The sequence below is a fragment of the Tursiops truncatus genome, chromosome 3 (assembly GCF_011762595.2).
Source record: "Tursiops truncatus isolate mTurTru1 chromosome 3, mTurTru1.mat.Y, whole genome shotgun sequence".
Taxonomy (NCBI): Eukaryota; Metazoa; Chordata; class Mammalia; order Artiodactyla; family Delphinidae; genus Tursiops; species Tursiops truncatus.
This window is the reverse complement of record NC_047036.1, coordinates 105,493,524-105,517,478: the sequence shown is the minus strand read 5'-3', so window position 1 is coordinate 105,517,478 and position 23,955 is coordinate 105,493,524. Positions and strand designations below refer to the sequence as shown.

Genomic DNA, 23,955 nt, shown 5'->3' with positions numbered 1-23,955 from the left:
ACCCTCTGTCTCTGCCCTCTCGGAAGAGTGTAGTAGAGGGAGAAAGTAGAATGACAGTGAGAGAAAGAGAGTCAGGGTGTCTTGGTTAGCTCAGGCTACCACAACAAAATACTGTAGACTGGGTATCTTAAAGAACAGAAATTTATTGTCATAGATCTAGAGCTTGGAAGCCCTAGATCAGGGTGCCAGTGTGGTTGGGTTCTGGTGAGGACTCTCAGCCTGATTTGCAGACAGCTGCCTTCTTGCTGTGTCTGCACATGGTAGAGAAAGAGATCACAGGTTCTTCTTATGAGGGCACTAACCTCATTCAGAGGGCCCTGCCCTCATGACCTCATCTAACCTAATTACCTCCCAAAGGCACCATCTCTAAATACTAGTACATTGGGGGGTTAGGGCTTCAACATATGGATTTTTGTGGGGGACACAATTCTGCCCATAGCACAGGGAGAAGATAATTGGAAAAAGTGTAGAGAAGAAACATGAGGCTGAAAAAAGGAGAGATGGCATGAGACCTTTAATTCTACTGTAATGTTTTCATGTATTACATGAAAATGCCAATAAGGAGACAAGCTAAAGAATTGGTGTGCCAAAAAGGAGATTTCTCATACAAGTATATTTTACCATTAAATGATCTCTTTACACATATAAGAAAAATATTTTTGTTCCGTTTCTAAACACGTATGAATACTAAAAGTGTTTTAAACTTTTCAATAAAGTGAGGGACTCCAGGATTCACATCCTATTTGTATTGGAAACAGCCCAAGGCCACTCCAATAAATTTTTCAGACTCTACCACTAAACTTCACATAATCTTGTCTGCACTGCTCTTCCCTACTCCAAACTCCCTCATCTGTAATAGGAAGGGATGTGTGTCCCTAAGGTCCTGACAGCTCTACATGCCCCCAGATCTCAAACACCTGTTGTCTTCCATGGCCTTTTGCTAGAAGCTCAGATAGTCTTGCCAAGGCCATGGCTGCCTGAGATGTGGAGGATTCTGTCTGCTGACCAGATAATCTCAGGTTTAACCTTATACCCAGAGGCAGTAGGAGACCCAGAGACAAGAGAGGATCTTCTCTCTGTCAGACAGAGGGGACAAACCTGACTAGCGACAGTCAGGGTATGACGTCATCACAATTGCTACTATTGTAGAGGTTTTTACAAGCGTACATTATTTTTCAGGATTTCCCCTCTTTCTGCCTTACAAAGGTGGGAAGCAGGAATGAGACTGCGGGTTTAGGGTCACGGCAAAGAGGAGGCAGGAGAAGGGGTGGTGATAGTTGTGCAGGTTTAGAAAGAGGACAGACAATAGGAGCCTTCTTCCAGCTGGGCCAGGCTACGTTCAGGTTTCTAAGTCACCCTTGAAGGACAAAATGCCTTTGGCCATTTGCAGCTTCCCATTCTTTATACCCTCAAAACCTTCATGCTCTTAGCACAGGGTCACATGAGAGTCATGTCAAAAATGACTAAATTGACAACAGCAGAGGTAATTGTACTTTGAGAAACTTAGGGACTTAGAGTTGGAATGTGTGCTTTGCGGGTGCTCTGATCTCACCTGTACAGGAATTATTTCTGCAGCATCCCTAAATGATGATTTTCTAAGTGGCTTGCAGACATTGGTGTCCCTCAAGCTCTTCCTGGGTCAGCTGCCAATTGTAATCAAAGAATGAAATTTGCATTTTGCCACAAGTGCAGCTGCCTTTTGTTATAGAGCTATCTGACAGGTGGAAGGCTGTCATGGACAGACCGGAGGAGAGCAGAGTACAACTTACAGCTAATCAGAGGAAAGAGGTGTAGTGTGAAAAGTGGCCAACAAATGGCTGGAAAGCTTTTTAAAATTTTTATAAATATTTCTTTCTAAAAAGGGGTGTTCCCCTTTTGATCCCTTTACTGATATCACCACCCAAAAATGTTCATTGAGCAGAGAAACGCTAAGAACCACTGATCGAGCATCTGATTCCAATACCTCTAACAGTGGGAAACACACTTCTTCCCAGTTAGATCTCAAGCATCCTTCATGGTCATCTTTTTCATTCATTCATTCATTCATTCAATAATTAGTTCGGTAACTGGGACCCTGCACATAGAGAATAAATCAGATGCCTGCTGGCTCCAGTCACAGTTCCACAGTTGGGTAGGAGAGGCAACACTGAGTTAGGCCCTAGAGGACACACAGGATTTAGCTTAAACAAGCATCTCCACTGGGTACTCACCTGTGGACATTTACTTTTCTCTCTGCCTTTCAAGCTGACTGCTGAGGCTGCCAGGTATTTAAGAAAGACGCCCACTGGTGAGGTGATTAAATACCTCGCTCCCCTCAGAGGCACCCAGGATTACTGTTTGGCCTAAAAGACTATGTCAGCTTCCTCCTCTGCTCAAATGCCCATCACTCTGACTCACCTTCATGCTGGTCTTGAAAGCTGTGTATACTTCACAGTAACCACCGAGGGAGTACAATTTCATCTGTTGCCATACTTGGACTTGAACATGGGCACATCCTTGTAAATATATCCCTCTCGTTACTTGGATAAAATCCAAAATGACAAAAACCTTCCTAATTTTCTCTCCTTCTCTAGACTGTTGCAATGAACATTTGAGAATGGTAATTCTCTGCAATAAAATGATTCACTTACATTTTGCATTCTTGTAGCACAAATGTTTTACCTCTTGAAAATCAGGTTTGTCTTACATCCTGCAGACTTGTGTATCCTCCTCCATCAATGTTTTTATTTGAACGCTTAGAATACATTTGAAGTTGGCAAATTTGTTGACTTGGGAAAAAACCAAGTAGCATTATAAGAACAGATTGACCTGGCAAATAAGTTTAGTCAGCTAAAATAATTAAAAAACAGTCTGATATTTGCTAGGAAGTTTTGATATGTATCACAAAACTCCCCATATCATAATGATGACCTGTCTTATAACAGGATTGTGTTTTAGAGGAAAAGTTTGAGGTGCAATTGTAGACTGGAGCAAATAGACATTTTCACCCAGCAACAGCCCAACAGTCCCATACCTAAGAGCTTAAAAATATCTGTCTGTTTTAATAAGTGCTTTGGAAGGACAACATACTTAGTTGAAACCTTGATGGAAAGGCTGTAGCCCTGATGACATGGGGAAGTGCTCCGGAGAGCAAAGGGATCAGAGAGCCTATAGAACACTTGATGAAAAAAAAAAAAAACACTTAGGAAAAGCAAGGACTGAGAGACACTGTGTAGGAAGTACTTGTTGCTTCAAGCTCCCTGGCCTCAAGCAGACGCTGTTCCTGCGCCAGTCCCCAGAGCCAGCATGTGGGGTCTGCTGATACGGATGCTTTGAGGACCTGTTTAGTGTTTGGGTACCAGGTGGAATGAAAAGCACTACTCACTAACCACTAGTGTCACTCCTGTGCTGGCAGGATGCTCTCACCGTGAGACGTGTGTGGGAGCCAAGCAGGCCGAGGGAACTGCAGATTCCCAGTGTCCTTCCTTTGTCACTCTGAAGCATGAACACACTGTGATATCCATGCTTAGCATTTATGGAGATGGTTAATGCTCTCTCACCCAGAACATGTAGTTGAAGTACTGCAATAGCTTCATATCTGGCCACACTGCTTCTGCTACTGCCCTTTCAGTCTGCCTTCAACTCTGCCCGGAGAGGTTCCATTAAAACATAGGTTGGGTATAAACACTCTCTTGTCCAAAATTCTTCAATAGTTTTTCATTTCATGTAGACTAAAAACCCAAGTGCTTACACCGACCCGTGTGATCTGGCCCCACTGTGCCTCGCTGACACACCTCCTATGCACCCTCCTCTCTTCATTCACCCTGCTACATTCCCACCAACATCTTTGCTATTCCTACCAGACCCAGCATATTCCCACCCCAGGGCCTTTGCATTTGCTCTTTCCTCTGCCTGATAATTGTACCCCTGATCTACACATGGCCAATTCCCTCAATTCCTTCAGGTCTTTTCTCTCCAAAGTCACCTTCATATAATGAAGCCTTCCCTGGCCATCGTGTCTGAAATGTCAACCCAACCCCCATTGCTGAACACTTCAAATCCCTGTTCCCCACTTTAGTTTTACTGACAGGCTACATCTGACTACTCTATATTTTATTTTTATCTTGTCGCTAGTCTCTCTTCTCCACTAGAATAAAAGCTCGGTGAGGGCAGAGTAGCTTCACTACTGCATCCTCTTCTCCTAAAACAGCCTTGGCCCATAGTAGATACTCATTTGTTAAGTGAATAAATGAATGAAAGTTAAGTGCATAAATGATACAAAATCACCATGGCCGTGATCAGTCCAGAGGTTTCAATTGGTATATCACTAGGCTGGTCCCTCAGTTTTTTCGCCAGGCACATTTTTTCTTCAAACAAAATTTTTCACTACTGCAATTTTTAAATAAAATAAGCTGTTATGATTGTACAACATTGCAATTAACTTTTCCGAGTTTAATTTTTTTTAAATAGAAAAGTGGAAAAGTTAGAGTAGATCTCTTCCAGATCTGTGGCTTAGATTCTATAAGCTATAAAAATGGTTTTCGGAGTTGTCCACTCATCTTTTTAGAATCTGGATACCTCTTCCCAAGATGGATTTGACCAGCACTGCAAGTGACATACTATTACAAAAAGAAACCTGGCAAGGCAAGATTATTTACAACTAGGGTCAAAAGAATATCCTGCAAGCGTGGCTTGAACATGACCCTTACCCTGAAAAAGCAAACAGGAAACAAATGGCCAAGGAAATTGGCATTCCAGAATTTAAAATTCAGATTTGGCTTAAAAACCACAGAGCAAGACAGAGACGATTGGGGATCAGCTCCTCCCTAGGAGAAGGCCAAATCCATGGACAGAACCAGCCTCAGCCTTATACTCAAGAATACTTACCAAAAGGAGCCACACGAGACCAGACATCCGTCCCAAGATCTCAATCAAACATTCTAGTTCAAGCCTTCAAGAGGAGCCAATTCCTTGATACTGCAAACAGGAAAACACTAGCCAAACAGGCATTCCAGAATCGAGAATTCAAATGTGGTTTCAGGACCCAAGATCTCTGTACCCTGGGCAGAACAGAAGTGAGCCTGTGAATTCCTCGGTGGATGGCCCAAATGGGAGACCTGGTCTGACAGCTCTGCAGCACGAAATTGACCTGTGCACTCTCCCAGGCAGATCTCATCATTTTCCTTCCTCCAGTTCTTTCAGCAGGAACCAACCATTTCTACCTTTCTCCCATCCCATGTATCCTCTGTCCCTTGTGTGATCCAAGGACAAAGTGTCATGATGCAGCCCATGCAGGCTGTGCAGGGAGGAGAGAACTCTCCTCTACTCTAACACTTGGAAATTATGTGCCAGGACTGCTGACTATAGGAGGAGACCCAGATACTCAGTATCCTTTCTGGCCCCAATACCAAGAAGAACGCCAGGATCACCAAGAACAGACTGACTACTGCAGTTGGAAGACTATTCTCAGCCTCAAGCTGAACACAAAAAGCAACCACCACAGGATCTGGGCCAGGTGGACATATCTTACTTTCTGCAGTGGTGGGATGAGTGCTGCCAGGCTCTGATTGCAGAGTGGGATCCTCAAAAAGGGACCCACTGAGGCAGACTGTTGGCCACAGCACACAGAGTCATGCCCTCAGCCAACAGCACCAGCAATATATAGAAACCTCAAGAAGCCTTTAGGTCAACTCCTGCCATCCACAGATTGTCAGTAAAAGGTACAAACTTTTTTGAATCCTGATCCCCAGGAAGAGGACCCTCCAGGATTTTCAGGCTCTTCTGAACACTCTGCAAAGCTCACCAGGGCTTGGGCTTCAGAAGGAAGAAAATAGCATTCTGAACCTGATCCAGGCCTCCTTTTTTTTTGATGCAGATCAGAGCAACTTAAAGAACAATGAATTAGGAAATCATCCTGTCAGGGGCAAAACTAAAGCCGGGGAAAGGAAAAACCACTCGGAAACCAACATGGAGGTTGTTTTTCTTGTGGGCAGTGGTTATCTTCCGTACTCCACTAAGTGAAGGACTGTTTCCAAGCTCCCCACTGCCTCTGGAAGCACCATGGGCACTAGGTGGTGGACATGTCTGCTGAATTCTTGCAGAGAAAAAGTATCTTACTGACGAATATGACCTTCTCTCTGTAGTCACCACATCCTCCACAGTCTGGAAAATCCACAAACTGTAACCTAACTCAGGCAAGAACAGATCTCTGAGGGACATATTAGAACTTCTTTCCCTCCTGGCATCATGAGAGGGCAAACTTGAAATTAGTTCACTGTGTAGAAGATGAAGGGATGCTGTACTTCCTGATGATGTGAGCTCATAAAAGTGAGCTTTTCCCCAAAGCTCTGGGGGTTTAAATTGCGAACTAGATACTACCTCAGCATCCATCATTACGGGAATGATTAAATGGATTAGGACAAATCCATAATACTGAGTAACCTTCACTTCGAAGTGTATTTTTACTTTGACTATTTAAAACATACAAAAGATTACAAGGAAATTATAATAGCAATACCATATCATCACTGAACATAGTCTAATGACGCTAATATTTCCACATTTTTAGTTTTTTGTATATATTTGATATATATATATATATATGTCCATAAGATTTCTCCTCTTACTATAAATACATTATATATTAATCTAAAACCTGGGATAATCATTCTCAGTCTTCTCCCTTTTGAAAAGGTAAATTCTGAAAACAGATTTTGGTATATGTGGGTTTACCTTGGCAATAAAAATGTTTAAAAAAAAAAATGGTTTTCCAAGTTGGCACCTGGCAAGCCCTGTCAATATGGAGAATCCAGGGCCTCACTGCTGAAATTCTGCTCAGGTGAATCTAGGAGGATGTCTGGGAATCTATATTTTTATGAAGCTCCCTGGGTAATTCTGATGATCAGCTGGTTCTCGCACTTGAATTTCTGCTGACCTACGGTAGACGTGGCGAACAAAGCTTTTGGTGAAATCCTAAGAGGCAGGCCCAGGAGTCCCCTAGGCAAGCCCCTTCTTGACAAGGCTGCTGTGCACACAGCTAGAGGAGAGAGGTCACATCTGATGTGCTCTTTGTGTCGCTCCCTGTTTACCCGAAAGGGCTCTGCCTGCAAATGTAACTAGCTGACCCAATGCATCCGTGGTCCTCACAGCCCTGCTCCTCCTCTAATTGTCTTAAATCTCATCTTGCCAGTTCTAACGTGGCTAAATTATCTCCAGAATACCCAGAGAAAATGGTGAGTGTTTGGGAGTTTTTGTTTTTGCTTCTGTTTCCCAGGGCGTGGATGGATCCATTTCCTCAAAAGCTGATGTGGAGAGGAGTCTCTCTTTTCCTTCCCATGAGGAGTGACTCAGAGGAAGGGAAGGGAAGGGAAGGGAAGGGAAGGGAAGGGAAGGGAGAGATCAAACCTTGGAGTGGAAGCATGGCGACCCCCAGCTTCCATAAGTGTTTAACAGCCACCATGGCCATATAGGGAGCAAGTGAATCCCCTCTGCAGATATGAATCCAGGGTTTTCTTCTTGGAGCTTGCTGGAGTCGTGACATGTCCAAGAAAACTGATAAGAACATTGTCGCAGAAAGACATGTGAATACCTTGGCTCTAGCTTGGGAGGTGAAGGAGAGTTATTTGTATGGGAAAGCAAGTGAGGACGTCTCAAAGATGGTGCCACAAAATGAATATAGGCTGGGACAGGATGGAGGGGGAACACCCAGGGGCCAGAAATTGCTGGGTGGGCAGAATGTAATGCTGTGTTCCACCTCCTACCTACACCAGTAGGGCAAAGGTTTTACTAGGGTGAGGGTAGGACAGCATAAGTTAACTTACTCCATCACTCCCTTTTGGTGCATGGTTCCTTCCCACCCACTTCAGGGTCTCAGATCACAGCAGACTGTTCTACAGAGGGGTTCTTTGATAAGACACATGAGCATTGTCAGCATAACAGTGCACCTGAGTTATGCCAAGAGGAAATCAACTTAAGCAGAAGAAAGGTGTTTTGGAATCTCTCTCACCTCTTCCTATGAGCAGACCTGAAGTCCCCTCCCATAGGTCTGGCTCCTCAGAAGATAATAATGGATGAACACAATGACAGACAGCCTGGCCAGAGGCTGAAAGGTAAATATGGCTCCTGGTAGGGAAACAGAAAATTCAAGGGAACGGGAGACCCAGGAGTTTGGGAGAAAGGAAGAAAAGGAAGAGACAATAGATGAAGGACAATTTCTATGCTTATCTGAAGTGGAATCCATATGGATTCTTCTGAAGTGAATCCATATGGACTGAAAGTCACTTGGAGGAATAAAATAAGGAAGATTTCCATCATTTGAACCACGTGTTGCACTAAAGTGACCAGCAGTGAGACTTTCCTGCTTTTCTTCTTGGGTGCACAGGGGTTATATGAGCCTAAGTTCTTATCAAATGAGGAATGCCAATTTACTTTGTTTGTGTTAATTTTCAAAAGATAATATAGTTTCTGGTGTTGTATGGCATTGAGAAATAAAATGATGCTGTAGTAATAATAGTATTGGCAAGGTTATTTTTTGCTAATGAAAATTAGCTGTGGAGAAAGATGGGCTAAAGGAGTCGTCATTTTTGTTGACCAGGACTTTGCTTGTGTAAACTATGTAGGGGAACGGGGTTTGTGGAGAGGAGGCAGAAGTCATTTTAGCGTCACTGACTTGACACTGCCATTACATGTCTGTGACGACAGGACCCTTGGGTGCAATCATTTTCCTATGCAAAATTTTGAGCGACTTGTTCAGCTCTGCTTCACAACACACAGCTCTCTTTCTTCCCTCTCACCTTGCCCCTCATTTTCTTCCTTTAGATTGATTAGCCCTGGGATGACTGTGATGCCACCATTGAATTTTTCCAGTCCCCTAGATACAGTGCTAGGTCTGGACTCAGTACTTCTTGAGTGGAGTTAAGGAATCTATGCATAAGGTGTAACAAATTGCAAAAAAAATACTACAGTGGCAAAGACTCTCTCCTTGACCAAACTTTAGTCAGGCTCCTCTGGGCCGTTTTCTTGACTAGACGTCATCCTTGAGCCTTGTCCTCAAGAGTCCAGTTGTAGTAAGACTCCTGCTAAGTTACTTTAGCAAGAATCTCCCATCCTTTGTATCTGATCACCCTCAATTTCTGATCCAATTCCTTATCCTCCTCCACCCCAGGTGATATCTGGTGAGTAATGAGAAAAATCTATGCATTATCGGAGGCCCAGAAGCTGCTTAGCCAGGGGACTTGGATTTCAACTAAGGGAAGCTCAAGGTTCCCAAATGGATAGAGGTCTGGATTCCAGGCCCTCCCGTATCCTATGGAATTGTATGCCATTGTTAGTCCCCCTTCCTTGTCAATGTTAACTTTTTACTGGCTCCAAGCGATTAGCATTTAAATGTAACTCAGTTGCTACCATCTTAGAAAGGAAATAAAATCTTTTTACTACTTGAAGCCTCTTCAGCTGTTGCTCTACGACTGTATTACCCCCTTCACAGATACATCTCTTGGAAAGGTTGTCTATACTGTGACTCCCTTTCCGCATACCTGCCTCACGTTAACGCATTAAAAGCACTCTAGCTTTTGCTTTTAATGACATTACTAAGCTAGGATTTGCTGAAGTTACTAATGTCACTGAATCCAGTGGACTTGCTTCAGTGTTCATCTTGAATGACCTCTGAACACTTGCCACTGTTGACAGCCCCCCTTAAAGCACGCTTCACTTGACTTCTATAATATGATGCTCTGTTTTCCTCCAAACTTTCTGAATACTCCTTTGGTCTCATTTTGTGGGCTTCTCCTCAGAGCAATTACTGCAGGGAGATCCTTACATTCCTGGTCTTAAACTTTCTTCTTTCTCTCTATAGATAATTTCATTTACTCCTGTGGCCATGGTTGTAATCTGCTTGTGTGAACGATGCCCAAATGACCAATGCTAGGTCACCCATGAGCTCTGGACCTTAGACTCCTCTCTTGAGATATCTCATAAACATCTCAGATAAAATACGTCCCCAGCTGAACTCAGTATCTAACGTACAAAACTGATCTCCTTCCTAGCTGAGTAAAATGGCATCACCATGCATCTACTTGCTAAGGACAGAAACCTGAGAGTTACTTTAGATTTCTCCTTTACTCCCATCCTCTTCCATCCATCTTGTCACAAAGTCCTGTAGATTCAAACCTCTAAAGATTGCTTAACTCTGTCTAATTGTCTCCATACCCATGAGGTCAGGCAAGATGCTCCTGCAACATCTTTCACCTCTGTGGCCTTGTAATTCTTATTCAAAAATTATTTTTTATATCTCTGTGAGGTACTATTTTATCAAGGACTTTTCCAAACTCCACTATTTGCCCCTCAGGTTTAGTCCTTTATGGCCAAAAGGAACTAACAAGCTGCTGGGGACAGCTTATCAGGTGATACATAGGGGCTTTAGAGTGGTACACCTGAGCACTTGGACATTTATTGCTGGAATCTACGGGGTCCAATTAAGAAGAGATCAAGTGAAAAGTGCGTTTTAGGGAATGAACCATAAAAGTGGTTTAAGTGCATGAGAAGCAATAGTAGAATTGAAATGGGTAAGAAAATATCAAAGGAGGGAGGCCCTTGTACACTTGAGAGGAATAACAGAAACAAATACTGCTTATCAGTCTTACCTCCTATACAAGTAATTGTACCTACCTTTATTTTTATTAACTTTTTCTTTCACTTTTATTTTGTGCAATTGGTGTTAGTTTAAATTTCACAGAAATTAGACAATAGTAAGTTATTAACAGTTAACGGTACCTGAATCAGGGATGGGTGGGGACCAGACGTGCCTCTGTTAAGTTAAACTGGCAGCATAAAAATGCCCTGTTCCTGAGGACAGCCTGTGGAGCATGATTCTTTCAATTCCACCTCCCGGTGGAATGCCATTCCAATTTTATCAGCTTGATTTTATTTTTTTGAAATTTCAAGATGTAATTTCATCTTGAAATTACAAAAGATAATTCAAAAGCGTTGGAGAAATTCCCCAAGAGGGAACTCAAACAAGCTGTTCTTTATTTAGGAAATCTTCTGATATTTCGTGCAAATTCATAGATGTTTTCTCATTAGTCACCTATGCTGTCATGTAAATTATATGCCTTGAGAACATGATCAAAGCTAATGGTAAAGGAGTTATTTTCAGGTTGGGCTTAAGTCCAAGGCACTTTAGAGAAGCACAAAAAATTGTCTAGGAGACTAGTGAAACACTTAGCAAAATGCTTCCATCCTGATACTAGGAAATTTTGTATCTATTTTGGATGTATTGTACATAAACTTTGGAAAAATAATATTTATAATTTTTAGAGATGTCAAAGAACTTCCATAGCTATGGTTTCACTTTTTTCTTTTTTCCATAGCCCCCTCCTCCATACTTGTAAGAGAAGGAAAAGGGGCGGGGGGAAGGGAAGTGGGGAAAGAATGAACATTTATAGAGCACTTACTTTATGTCATTTTACTAAGCACTTGTTTAGCAATCATAACAAAGCAGAGTAAATCTTTATGTTTTGTTTCTGTTATTATGACTGATGCCACTAGAATCCTTATATAGGACCAGATCTGAAATATGCAGGCCACTTTCCAACTTCATCACTCCACTCCCCCTCTGCTGTCAGGTATTCATGTAAATCCAGGCAAGCCTTGGCCCATTAGCATATCCTCCTGATCTGGGGTCACACCATATCCATAGGGGTCATTTTCTGAGCACTTCTCAATTGATTATGGAATATTCCTGGCTTTACAAGAATAAAATAACAAGCCAGGTGTCTCATTCTTTTTTGTTTTCATCTATTATTAATTTCTGATCAGAAAAATGCTAAGATAACAGGAATCCTAGGAATTGGCAGCAGGATTACCATTAAGACTTGTGGGCATTTGTTCTGGCCACTTTCCAAGATGACCCTCCCAGTGTCTCTAGGTTCTAACCACCTGGATAAACAAATGCTTAGTGACACGTTCATTTTCAGCAGGCCAAGTTCTCATTTTGTCTCTGGTTTAAGATATAGAAATTATTTAAATTTAATCTGTATTATGTATTATTTGGTAACTTCTATTCTTTAAACCACTTAAAGTGAACCTTCAAATGAGAAAGTGTGCCTAAAATTGTAAACGTTTCTGTTTTTCTAAAGACTCAGATTGGATTTAGTCAATCGTGTAAGGTGATTTTTACTTGAGATTAGCTTCAAAGAATCAATATCGTCTATGAATGTATCAGTCAGGGTGATTTCAGCTTGGAATAACAGGACATGTGACTCGCAGCAACTTAGACAATGGGGAGTTTATTATTGCAGTGAAGTCTGGGGAATTCCAAAGTTAGCTCATTCTGTGGCTCACAGAAGCCAGGTTGGCTTCTCCTAGATTCTCTTGTTTCTCCCTCCTATTTGCAAGGTGGCTGTTCTTTACAGGGCATTGTCTAAAAGTTGGAAGACAAAGGAAAGTCTTGTCTTTTTAAGAGTTCGGAAATCTTCCATGATGCCCGCTGCAGATTTACCTTACGTGTCTTTGTCTATGATCATATCACATTCCTAAAGCAGCCCTTGATGCAGAAATAGAATCCCCATTATTGGTTAAGACTAATAAACCTTAACATTTTAGGGTGTGTGGGGAGGACCTTTGAAACACATTACCTACCTAATTATTAATAAAACTGGGATTCCGTTAAGAAGGAAGAATAGCGTTTTTGTTTTTTTTTTTTGGTGTGTGTAGGTGACTAACAGTGTCTGCCATAGTGAATTAAATTGTTATACAAAATGCCAATAGTAGTGTGGCATTCAGTACTATTTTTGTTGCAAAAAACCTGAAAGCCCAACTCTAACTGGCTTACGTAATAGAAGGAATGTATTGAGATAGGACTAGTTTCAGGCAAGACTTAAACTAGTAGTCGCAGGAATGTAACTGGAGATCTTTTGCCCTCTCTGCTTTTTCTTTATAATGTCATCTTCTTCCTAAGCCTGGTAGTATCCTGGTAGCCAGATGATTGCCACTGTCTTCCAGGGATAAACCTCCTTCTGTCTAATGTCAAAGAGAGTGTCTACCTGTATCAACACAGAAAAGTAGGAGGATTTTCTTTCCCATAAGCCTCAGCAAATATCCCTCACTGGCTCATATTTAATTACAAAAATCTCATCTCTGAACCAGTGGGTGGGCTATACAATTGACTTTTAAGCTTATAACATTGTAATGCATTTAAAGCAACACAATTTATGACAGTGATTTTCTGACAGAAGTGAAAGGAAGTGAGGCAGACCAGCAAATGAATGAATGAATAATGAAGAAATAAAGACCTTTCCCAATTATTATGAGTTTCATATTGCAGCTATTTCCCTAGCAAGAGTTCCAATAAATTAAATAATCATTGTCTGGAAGACAGCTTAAAATAAAGCAAATCATAAAAATCAGATTTATAGGAAACATCTAGTAATAGCCACACCGGTATTAAAATTCTAGCAGAATAAGAAACTGGTTGTTTTGGATGGAATTTATTGGTTTTGAAAAAGATGAAAAAGTTATGCACGGTGACATTTTGATATTGGGGAAATTGAGTTAATTATTTTTTGGCTAAAGAACTCATGCAGAATTAGTTTAGGTTCGCATTTGGCTTGGACAGAAATAGTCACAGAAGTAGAGAACAAACTTATGGTTACCAAGGTTGGGGGGGGGGCAGTGGGAGGAACTGGGAGACTGGGGTTGACATGTATACTCTACTATGTATCAACTAGAGAACTAATGAGAGCCTGCTGTACAGCACAGGGAACTCAGTGCTCTGTGGTGACCTAAATGGGAAGGCAATCTAAAAAAGAGGGGATATGTGTATACGTATAACTGATTCACTTTGCTGTACAGCAGAAACTAACACGACATTGTAAAGCAACTGTACTCCAATAGTATAAATAAATAAACAAACAAGTAATAAATAAAAATACCCCTCCCCCCAAAAAACCCCATATTTGGCTTTGATATTTGTTTATCATTTGAAGGGACTTTTAAAATCTAAATAAATAAGAAGAAATCTTTTTAGTGGCATGTACTTTTTAGCACACAGTGATGTTTAATGCCAGGAATGTCAGCATTTCTGAAATGTCTACTATATACATCACAGACTAGAAAAAATATATATTCGTACATTCTAAAATATACCCTTGGATAAATTAATAGTGTGTAAGAGCCAAAAAGTGAATTTTTTTTTTTGCGTTATGTGGGCCTCTCACTGTCGTGGCCTCTCTCGTTGCGGAGCACAGGCTCCGGACATGCTGGCTCAGCGGCCATGGCTTATGGGCCTAGCCGCTCTGCGGCATGTGGGATCTTCCTGGACCAGGGCACGAACCCGTGTCCCCTGCATCGGCAGGTGGACTCTCAACCACTGCGCCACCAGGGAAGCCCCAAAAAGTGAATTTTATGATTCAGCATGGAAAGAGAGGGCAGCTCCCAAAAGATGCACAGGGAGGGAGGGAGGGCTCAGGGCCTACACTACTTGGGTGGCCACTGCAATAATTTCCTAAAATCTTGGACAAATCAGCCTCTCTGTGTGTCAGCCTCTTCATTTATAAAACAAAAATGTCAGCCTATGTAATCAATGAAAAACTTTCCTGACTCTAGGATTCTATGATTGTATTAGGGACTTTGGACTTCTGGGCATATATTCTAAACTATTTTGGGACTTAATGTGTTGTTAGTTTACAAGTTGGTGTTTAAGTTTCTTAAACCTGGTATAATAGCCCATTCTACATCTATATTCCTCGGTAGTGGGTACATGGTAAGTGTCAGATCTTGTTGCATGAAATTGGAGGCGACGATGGTGATTATGACTCAATCTTCTTTGGCAGATGAATGGTAGGAGTGAATGGCTTATTTAGTATCTCCCTCCTTAATTAGTAGCCCCCCAAACTACTTGTCAATCTTTTCTTATAGGGAAACAGCCAAAGGGTGAGCAGAAATAACTTGGGTAATACTTCTTTAGTTTTTTTCAGCTTCCTGGAACTTATGAACCCTATTGATGATAAACCACAAAGTTACATATTTACGTTTGTAACATTTGTAATATGTAACATTACATTTCCCATATGGGGGAAATAAGAAAGTTACCAAGGAAGAATTTCAATTAAAATTGAAAAATAAGCTCTTAAAAATGATTCTGTGTTAATGGCTGGTTTAATAAATGTTTGTAAAGCCAATAGGACAGCTTAAATCTTCAAATTATCATCTCGCGGCAGGGATGGTATAGGAGTGCTGGCGTGTGTATCTCTGCATGTGTACGCACATGTCTGTGTGGTCCAAGAATATCCAGAGAAGAAGTAGATAATGTGAAACAGAAAGAAATAGGGTAAATGACTACTATTCAATGGGGAGTCCTTTGTCTGGACTTACCCCACCTGAAAGCTGCACTCTCTGTCAAAATAGCCCATCTGGCCCCTGCAGTACAGAATAGATAGAAGTACAGAGGGACAAAGGGAGGGAAGGAAGGAGAGAGGGAGATCTAGCACAGCACCATAGCAGAGGAAAAGCTATAAGAATGAGGAGTTATGGGTAATTTTGCAGAGGATGCTTTGGAAAAAAGTGACTCTCTAAAGTCCCAGCACTGTCCTATACAGTAGCAGAGTAGAATCTGCTATAGAACCTCAATGAAATAAACTTTGTGCTTTGAGAGAGAACTTTGAGCAACTGCAGATAGACAGACTGAGAATTCTCTGTGTGAGTACAGAAGCCCTGAAAAAAGTGATTCTACCATTTAAGTCTGAAGCTAGAACAGTGCAAGACATAGGAGAATCCTGTGGAGCCATGGCAATGGTGCAAAATATGGCCAGGGCCAGGAAGGAATTGTTTTTTCATCCACAAATTCTTTAATGAATAGGATTGAAAATTAATAGGAGAAACTGAACAGTTTGCTCAAGGTAAATTTAGAAAACTGTATATAGTATGGCTTATAGGATGGTTTCTGGCACTCCCAATCTTTTCATCTTTACAAAGTTCTGAGTCAAGGAACTCTTCAGATATTGTCAGAGACAGGCATGGAAACCAGGTGGAAGCACCTGACTGTAGCAATCCAGTATTTGGAGTGGTGAAACTGGATAGGCAGCACCATTTCCCAAGTGCTGCTTGTGTGAGGCCTGATGCTATCTGGATGTGTCACACATTCCATGTGCATATGTACACTGTAAATACGTATACGTATCAGCGTGGCCAGGAGTCAGTGGAGCCCAGCTAAAATAATATCTACATTCGACCAAATGCAAAGTGGTTTACCTCCCATCCATTAATGCTATACTTTTATATAAAAACCAATCAACATAAAGTTTTGATCACATTAAAAATTATAATGAATTAACATCAATGAAGAGAAAATGTAAATAAATGGAATAACACAAGTTATCATTTTTGAGTGGGATTCATCTGGTTTGGGGGGGTTTGGAGATTTGAACTCATTGATTCATCTAACAAAGTACCTATTAGACACAAACCTCTAAGACAGGCCTTAGGGATAAAACAGTGACTAGAAATCCGTCTCTACCTTCAAGGAAAAATGTAATTGCTCAATTCCTCTTACATTACTCACAGTAAACTTGTTTGTGTCAGTAATCTGTTAATTGACTCAGTTTCAAGATAAAGAATTACAAATGCCCTAATACAAAAGACATTTCAGGATGAAAGCAAGCATCTTGAGAAATATTATAGTAACTTTAAAAGTAAAATACACCCCTTAGTTTCCTACAGGTGAGAGGAATGTGAATAGAATGATATATAAGAACTGTCTTCTTTGTGTAGAATATAAAACTGTAGTACAAATATTCAGGGACGGGAGCAACCTGTGTTCAAATTAGGGCGCCTCTGATCATTTGCTCTGTGTGCTGTGCAGGGTTACTTAAACTTTCTGTGCTTCAGTTTCTTCATTTGTAACTAGGCCTGTCAGTACATCAACACAGTATCTCATAGAATTATAAGAGACTTATGTGGGTTAATTCATGTTGAAATCTTAGAATAATGCCTGGCACATGTGCAAGAAATGTTAACTATCATTATTTATGTCTACCTACTGTTTCTAACCACATTCCCCAAATCAAAGTTCACCATCTTCCTGTAAATCACTTGATGTTTCTATTTAGCAGAATGGTCAAGTAGAAGTTTTCATTTGTACAGTTTCACAATCCCATAGCTCTATTTCCAAAATCCTAAAAGCTCTGGAAAATGAAAGTTTTTCCTAGCTCACCTGGTGGCAAAATCTCATCTGACCTGATCTGAATTCACCTGGCATCAAAATCTGATCTGAACTGATAGGAAGCTATTTATAGTATTTATACATCCCATTCAGTGTAAATATTAATATATTTGAGTACGAATATTATCCCCACCCCTGTTGGAATTACCTTTCAGATTTGAAAAATTCTGCATTCTGATACATATTTGGCCCCCAAGTTTCAGATAAGAAATTATAGAGCTGTACTAGTGAGGACAGAGAGGGTAGAAGAAATTTCCATCTCTGGCTCTGTAAGGCAAGATTTATTAAGTGAGGATGTGAGTTTCTCCAATTATAAACATCTTGGACCAATCAGCTCTCCAGATCTGAAAAAATGTGAAACTCGTTTCCTCCATGATATTCATTATCACCAGATCAATCTTCCCTCCTACTTATTATATCTGCTATAATTTCCAAGGAGCAGTTATTTTGGTTTGGGAACATTTATCAAGATACGTAATTCTATCCCTCCTCCAATTATTTTAATTTCTTACCCCTCTTTCCCATTCTCTATCCACATTCATACATATACACCATCAGATAGAGGTCAAAACAAACTCAAATTTTGGGGTGTGGGTATATGTCCCCTCAGCCCCTTTCCCGGTTGCCTTTTCCATTTTCCTCCACCTGGGATTAAGTCAAGCAGTCATGAAGGATGTGTCCTGCCAAGCCTCTTAACTCCATTTTGCCCTCCAGCACATGTACTATTATGAGTGAGCCACTGGTTTGAAGAACTGTCTAGTCTTTAGGCAATTTTGTCTGGTTTTGTCCCAGAAAGTTAAGAGCAGATCCCAATCTAAAAGGCCTATCCTTGTTAACAGCTCTTAAGATCTCCAGAGTTGTCCAGGAGAAAATTCTTCTAAGGCTCCTTCCTCTCTTTCTCCAGGGAGTCTGAAGTCATGTGTTTTAAAATTCTCCAAAATAGACTTAATCTCCACATCAGATTTAACCACAATAACTACAGCTGGGTTTAAAAATCTGCACCACCCCCCCCTCACGTTACTAACAGAAAGCAGCAGTCTAGCTAGAAGTGAACCTGAAAACCTCTTTTCCAGTGCACTCACGATGTTTTCTTTCCCTTTTGTGGTCAAGGAGGCCTCAAGATGTAGAACTACTTCGTTACTAAGGAGGCCAACAGTAAAGAGGCAAATGCAGGTTTATAAAGATATTAATCCAAACAAGTGGAACATTCATGCCCCAATGAGGCAGAGACCCAAAGGAAATATGGTAAAGAGGCATCTGCATTTGAATTCTCCCTGGGCCATTTACTCATTGTGTGTCCTACTTTAACTTCTTTGGCCTTCATTTTCTTGATCAGTAGCATAGGCACCATAATATCTGCTTTTGCAGAACTACCCCAGGTCACAGAAGAAAATTACTGAATGGGATTCAAGTTTATATCTGTTTGACTCTAAAAACACTGATCTTGTCCTTGCATCATGTGGTCCTTAGAAAGTTCATGTGTAAAACAGAACACTCCCTCTGCTGCTAAACAACCATGGCTAGCTGTCAATACAGCGTGAGAGAGCATTTGGACTGTTTAACTTTTGATGATGGAACCTGGTATTGATCAGGGCTACAAGCAGAGCATAGTGTTAACTCAGTGTTAAATCTAAAAGACTACCTTGACCTAAGTAACAGGGTGTCAACAGGTGGGGCAATCTGCAGCTGGCTGTGGTTCTTCTGTGGTAGAAGGTAAACCTGGTTACAGGGTAGCACGTAGCAAACCTTAGGAAGTCCCACTGAAAGCATCTGGAGCTCATTGAGAGCTGAACAGAAGAGGAAAAACTATAGCAGAAATTTCAGTTGCATACAAAAATCTAAACAGAGAGTGGAGAGTCCCTCTTCCGGAGCAATCCTGGGTGTCTCAGATATGATGGCTCCAAGGAATACTTCCTTATCACCAAAAGGAATCCATTTAAGACAAGAGACTGACTGCCCGCATCCCTTTCAAGAAGATTTTCATTACCTAGGAGCTAGTTTTCTCCCCTGGTTTCTGTAAAGGCAGAAGCCCTTGGCTTCCTGAGATACTTAAGTTTCAAAAGCCCTTTGGTATAACCCTTAACCACCACACTTAAAAAGTTAACAACAGGGTCCTACTGTACAGCACAGGGAACTATATTCAATATCCTGTGATAAACCATAATGGAAAAGAATTTTAAAAAGAATGTATATATATGTATAACTGAATCACTTTGCTATAGAGCAGAAATTAACACAACATTGTAAATCAACTATACTTCAATTAAGAAAAAGAAAACAGTAAAATATCACTTCTCTTTTTCCTAAACCCAGGAACATGTTCACGCTGGAGATAACAGGAAAACAGCTTTATAAGCCATTGTTGTATGCTGTTAATGAGGGTGTGCAATTTATGCTTTGAAAGGGGGCACCTGGAAGAACAGCCTGAAGACACCGTCTCAGGTCAGTGACATTTCCTGCTGGATATTGTTTGCTGACAAAAACCTTTTTTTGGTGAGAGGTTGAGGTGGTGGGTGTGTAACTAAGTGGGTATAGGTCTTAAACTAACGGGTGAAGGGCTTGAAATAAGGTAAAAATAGGGAACTGTGGTATTCATTCCCTCCCTCTTTCTCAGTTTTACTGTATGTTGTCACATCCCTTCTGTGGACCATGAAGAAAAATATGCTCCCTCTATATCTCTATTTCTATCAATAAATACATATAAATTATGGAGCACACCAACTGACTGAGAGGAATACATTATGTTCTGTTTTAGTTCCCCGTGATCAAGTTATAGGAGAGGGTATAGTTTTAGGGTCCATTTCGACTATAAGTAAGAGTAACACGTCCAGAATCACGAGGACCTCCCGAATTTATACAGTAGCAGCAGGTTTTCGACAGCCATCAGCGCACTGTGGATTATTGTTAGTATTTGCCCGTCTAAATCTCTGACCCCTCCTCTGGCCTGTGAACTCCTTGGGGACTGAGACAGGGTGTCACCTGGTTTCTGATCTCCAGGGTTTGCACCATTACGTGGCCCACAGTGGTGCCCCACAATGTTGGGACTCTTAGCAGTGCTGTCGGTCTCAGGGTATGCCTTGTGAAATTTAAGAAAGTGATCTCTGCTCTTGGATCTGATGATTGGACTGACTGTGGAGGGACATTGTTGGGAGCTATTTTGTGTTCTTAGTGGATGATGCGCCATATACAGCTTAAAGGTCACATTTTACATAAAAATAAATATTCCAGTTGACTAATAAGTCACTGAGAGCAAGTTTGTTTGTGTCTAATAAAATTACATAATGCAGGAAGCTACAGGAAACTCACATTCTGCCTGTCTCCATTTTCCAGCTAAATTAGACTCCGAGAAAAGAAATAGGCTTCTCTCTCACAGCCTGCCACTTTTAAACAACCTCAAAGGTCTATTCCCTATGGGTCAAACTTTGGCAGAATACTGCTATTAGCCTGTGCATGGGGTCATGTGAAATACTCTGATCTGGACAGTCAGTGGTCCACCGTTTACTATTGGATACCACCTTTCTTATGGCTCCTGCATGGGAAAAGAACCCCCCAGGTTTAATGCAAATGCGAAAACAATGGGAATGGTTGGAGGTCCTGCATACAACTATTTAAACGGCATATTTATTCAGTTCTGAACAATGACTAGCACAACTCTGGGGGTTTATTATTGTCTGGATTTCCCTATCACACACCCAACCATTCAGAAGCACAGCTGGAAGTTTCCTTTTATATTACCTCATTCTACATCGATCACTCTCTAATAAAGATGGATACACTAAACATCAAACCTGAGAAGTGCAGAGCATTGGTTTCATTTGAACATGAGTTCTTTGTGATTATTTAGGAAGTCTGTATAAAGTGCTGCCACCCATTCTTGCCTGTTGAACTTTTGCATTTTCTATTTAGTGAGCATGCCAAGGGTTTCTGGGGATCCACTACACAGTGACCCAGTTTAAAGGTAGTTAGAGGATTTTGTAATACATCACCTGAAAAGCCATAAAGGCACATATCATTTTGCAGATGTACAAACAAGACAGGAAGGGTCTATCTAGCCCGTAACCTCAGGCAGAAGATGCAGACCTGAGATCACTGTGAAGCTTTGGAGACTCAGGAAGATCAACTTTTCTTTGTAACACATTCTGATTATTTTCATCTTCTTATAGGCACTCCCTCTGGTTTGTCTAAGTTTGACATGTCTCTTTCATGCAGGCGCTTGACTTGGCAGACACAGAGGAAATGAGGAAACTGTGCCAAATTAAAATGAACACATTTTGAAAATACTGCAATTGGATCCTAATATTGATGCTTTTTCATAGGAGAGGCAATAAAAAACATCTTAGAGCTGAATTGCGATTCTGGTCTTCTCTGAGAAGTAAAAAAGTACATATAAACCATTCTATCAGGTTTTGAACTTTTCTATTTCTCTATCTTGACCAGAAAACTTAAAAAAATAAAAGATGTCATTTACCAGTTCAGTAAATTTCAGTGCATCACTGTCTTAGGTACTTTACAACTAAAACTTAAACAAAAACCTTCTCTTTATTAGAAAGAGACCAGGTGTCAGAAAATAGGAGTGCTGCTTCTAATTCTTTCATTAACTAGCCAGCAGCAATGGACAAATTGTTTAACATTACAGTTTTATAGCTGTTGAGATTGGGACCATCATATACTAAGGGCACAAAAGACTGCAAATTAGGTAGCAAATTTAAAAGTTGCAAATGTTAAAAATAGAAAAAAAATGTTTCCTAAATGCAATCCATTTCAAAGAACATGTTTATCCAAATCTAGTGTGGCATACCTCAAAATTTAACTGACTTCTTTTTATTGGTCTCCTTTTTTCTCTTGGTAGCAGGGGGGAAAGGTGAACTTGAACTTGCCCACATAGGGTGACTACGTCCTTGCAGTTTAAAACAGTAACTTCTCAATCCCAACCGGATTTAGGTTAGTCAGCTCTGGGGTCTTTTCACCCACCTTCTCCTATAATTTTCCATGATAAGTTCATTAAGAAGTTCATACACCATACTGCTAGGGTTTGGCAGAAAGATGCCTGGAACTTGTGTGGTCCCCTGTGGTCAGTACTGTCCCAAGGTTTGCCTGTGTTCTTTGCTGATTGGTGTCTGTTGAGCTCTGGCTGTTTTCACCTGCTTTTTAGATGTTGCTCTGGAACTGCACACGGAAGGCCCTGGTTTCTGACATAGCCCATCTTCTCTAGGTTTTCATGCCATCTCCTTGTCCCAACCCTAGACCTCTTCAGGTCTCAGCTTTTGCCCCTACCCTCTACCCTAGGACACACACTGACGTGCATATCTCCTTGATGGTACATATGTGTGACACCTGGGAACCAGAAGTGCTCCTACTTCTGGCCAGCCAGCATGGGCTATTTCGAAGGGCAAACTCCTCAGGCTCTATGTGGTAAAGTGGTGAATTAGCCCACAATTTAACTGGGTGTTTATACCACTGCCCATTGCTTCCTCCCAGAGGTTTGACCTTGTCTCTGTCTTGACAGACCTTTTCTCTCTTTTTCTTCTTTGTCTCCTCCTCCCAGCAATATTAAGGAATTAGGTTTTGTTTTTGTTTTTGTTTTGCATCAGATTGCATGATCTCCCTTCCTTCTCTATAACACAATCTAGGGCCATTTCTCCAAGGTTGGGTTTTTGATATATACTATAGGTTGAATAATAATAAATTTCCACTTTTGTAGGTAAAAAATGGTTAAATATTAGAAATTTCATGTGATTCAACCTATAAAAAATATGATTTTGAGAGTCTGAAAAAATTATTATTCTTCCTTATCAAAGCCTGATTTTCAGAACTATTATCTCCCTATAGAACTTAGAAATCTCAGTTTGAATGCCAAAGTTAAACAATTATTCTTTGTACTATATAATTGCTACTCTGCCCTATCCTGAGGAGTAACCCTCAGTCTCAAAGCCTATACTTAATGGCAAAAGGAAATTCATGGGAGAAATAAAAATAAAACTAAATTGCTGAGGTTAGAAATTATATCAGAGGGTGTTTCAAAACATTATTTTTCTACCACTACAAAAATTCAGATCAGAAACTGATGTGATAGTTCTAAGTTTTCATTGAGAAAGTGATATGATAGCACTAATGCACCTATATTTTATCAGGAAGAAGTGATGCTGAAATTTATTTCTGACCTAATTTAGTTGAAGTTTGTATTGTGTTTTGGGAAAGTGAAAGATGGGACAAGAATGACTGGTAATGTAGTTTTAAGAATAATATTCCATTATACTTCTATAAATATTAAGATTAAGAAAACTCTTCATTATAAACTTTATTTCATTTAGTTCATGGTAAAAACATCTCTTAAGTTTTTAATGGAGAAACTGGTTTGGCCCAAGTTAAAGCGCTGTTAAGTTACATGACCAGGGGAAATGACTAGGCTTAGACTGTTAGTATGTTTTGAGTATTTCCCTCCTCAAAATAATCATCCATCCTGGGAAAGAACCATAAAGTCGTGTGTCCCAGAGCTGAATAAGCTGTGAGATATGGACAGTCAGCGTCTATATAAGATGAGGCATCCTGTGGTGTGACTCTTCTAAAGGAGAGCAAAATTAGGGCATTAAACCACTCTGAGTTGTGATTCTCTTCTGAGAAAGCACCAACCTTGAGTAGACAATAATCTGCACTCCTTCACAACTATACTTCCTATTTATTACAACCCGATTACCCGGTCTGCAGAGTTTTACACCGTTCCTATTGTGTCTAGAAAGGCAGAATGCTGAGGGTTACTGAAT

At 40.7% G+C, this 23,955-nt stretch overlaps 1 protein-coding gene and 1 pseudogene across 1 annotated transcript in view; one reads left to right on the top strand and one right to left on the bottom strand.

Annotated features, from left to right (window-relative positions):
- CCDC192 (coiled-coil domain containing 192) overlaps window positions 1-23,955 on the bottom strand; it is a 178,823-nt gene that overhangs the window by 3,450 nt on the left and 151,418 nt on the right.
- On the top strand, window positions 5,009-5,581 carry LOC141278152 (double homeobox protein B-like; annotated as a pseudogene).